We start from the raw sequence: 2133 nt of genomic DNA, 5'->3' as shown, positions 1-2133 counted from the left end.
CCCAAAGTCCCCCTGGGCAAGGGTCTCAGAGTCCCTGAGTGTGACCTCCGGAATTCAGTGATCCAGGGTACAGGGTGGGAGGAGTCTTACCTCAGCTTCGTTATTTGCTATGATACCTTGGGAGAAATCACTTCACCTTGCCGAGCCTCAGTTTTCTCCTCTGTAAAATAGGTGGTAATAGGTCTGCTTGGCAAAGTTAGGAGAAACTGGTGAGACGGTGGCTTGTGAATTGCATAGTGCTGTACACATTTTAGGGCGTCTCTCTTTTTATTGTAATAAAGTCATCGATGCTCTCTGTCCCCTTTGATCCTACCTGCACCACTGAGGCACACCACATCACTGCTCAGTGTGGAGGCAGATGCGTGCGGGAGAAACTGACTTTGGAGTCAGACAGCCTGGGTTAGAATCCCACCACTGGGTGAAGACAGGTGACTCACTGTTTTCTTTGAAAAATGGGGATACAATCCTCCTTTCAGGGAGGGTGGTAGGGAAGAAGTGGTTTCAAGGCATGTGGAAGGGCCTTGGCTATATGTCCGCTTCCCTCCACCCCTCCCTCTCTCGCCTGCCCTGCAGAATTCTACCTGTTCTCACCAAGGCAAGGCAGATCTGCCCTGAAGGCACTCTGACAGGCAGAGTGTAGTGACTGTTCGTGGAAAGCCTGGTCAGAAGCCCATCTCCTCTCCCCACACAGGCCAGAGAAGTACAAGCAGCATCTCTGTCAGGTAGGCTTGTGTAGAACAAAGGCTCCACTGATCTGCTGAGAAAACATGTCCTTCACCTTGAGTCCTTTTGACAAGAGGTGGGGGAGGAGGTGAAGGCAAGGAGGGATGCAGGGTTGCTGGAGAGTAAAAGCTGTTTTACTTGCAGAGAAGCACAGCCTGGACTTCACTCTGCCCCGGTTCCGATGAGATGGTTCCCGTTTTACAGGTAGGCAGATGGAGGCTTGAAGGGGCAAGAAATTAATTCAGTCAATAAAAATTTACAGCGAGCATGCCCTGTGCCAGGAGCTGGGGATTTTCAGCCTTTTGTCTTCACGGAGTATGCCCTTGTGGGAAGAGAGAGACAAGTAGAAGATCACTAAAAATACAGGGCAGAAGCAATCCAAAGTGCTATGGGGTCACATCCCAAGATGACCAGCCCAGCCTTGGTGCACTAATGAGGGCTTCCTGGTGGAAGCTGAGTCTGAAGGATAGAGAGGAGCTATGAAGATGCATGCAGTAGGGGAGGAACGTTCCAGGCAAGGAGGACAGTCTGAGTGGAGGCTGGAGGTGAGCCACAGCACCACATGCATCAGGACCGAAAGTTTGGTTCGGCTGAGATCTGAGGTGCAAAGTGGAGGCAGTAGTGTGAGATAAAAGTGGGGAAACTGCCAGTGAGATCCTAAAAGAACTTGAAGAACGTTCAGCTTTATTCTGAAAGTCATGACCAATGCTTCAGTCAGCTACTGTTGCAATAATGCTGCAAAACAAATTTCCCCAAACTCAGTGGCTTAAAATAACAGCCACCAGTGTCAGTTGAGAGTCAGGTGATCTATGCTGGGACCGGCTTTGTTTGGCTCCAGACTACAGCTTGTGTCGAGTCTACTCCACCTTTCGAGTCTACTCCACATATCTCTCAGCCTGCTGGAGCTAGTGGGCTCCCTGGGGCATGCCTTTCCCTTAGAGAAGCAGAAGGTCAGAGGGCAAGTCCCTTCGGACAGACGTATTTCAAATCTTTGCTTGCTTCACTCCTGCCAGCATCCCAATCAACAATTCAAAGGCATATGGCTAGACCCAGCATCAATGGGACAAGAAAACACATTCCGCCCACAGTTGGAGAAAGACTAATTGGGGAGCAAATAGTTCCTGTTTATTGAAGTGCTTTGCATCTCTAAGTACATAAATGCTACCCTGAGTTGGGAGAAATCTATTTTATAACAATGCTGATGGTCGTGATGATGGTTTAGCAGGTATTGCTATGACCAAGCCCTTGGCATTATATTACCTCATTCAAAATGCAACAACCATGCACCATGGATTATTCTATTTAATGGATGAGCAAACAGGTTAAGATAGAGCAAATGACTTGCTCAAATTCACACAGTTAATGGAGGCAGAATGAGGACACAAACCCGAAGTTCTAGGACTCCACACT

General features: G+C 48.7%; 1 long non-coding RNA gene across 1 annotated transcript; it reads right to left on the bottom strand.

Moving 5' to 3' along the window:
* Positions 1 to 248: 248 nt before the first annotated feature.
* LOC309842417 lies at positions 249 to 1408 on the bottom strand. The gene is made up of 2 exons (XR_014299638.1): positions 862 to 1408; positions 249 to 757 (listed from the first exon to the last, which is right to left on the bottom strand). It is a non-coding gene; the product is annotated as an uncharacterized lncRNA (long non-coding RNA).
* Positions 1409 to 2133: the final 725 nt, after the last annotated feature.

Source organism: Mustela nivalis (assembly GCF_964662115.1).
Source record: "Mustela nivalis genome assembly, chromosome: 10".
Lineage (NCBI taxonomy): Eukaryota > Metazoa > Chordata > Mammalia > Carnivora > Mustelidae > Mustela > Mustela nivalis.
Note: the sequence above shows the minus strand (reverse complement) of the source record. Positions and strands in the feature narration are given on the sequence as shown.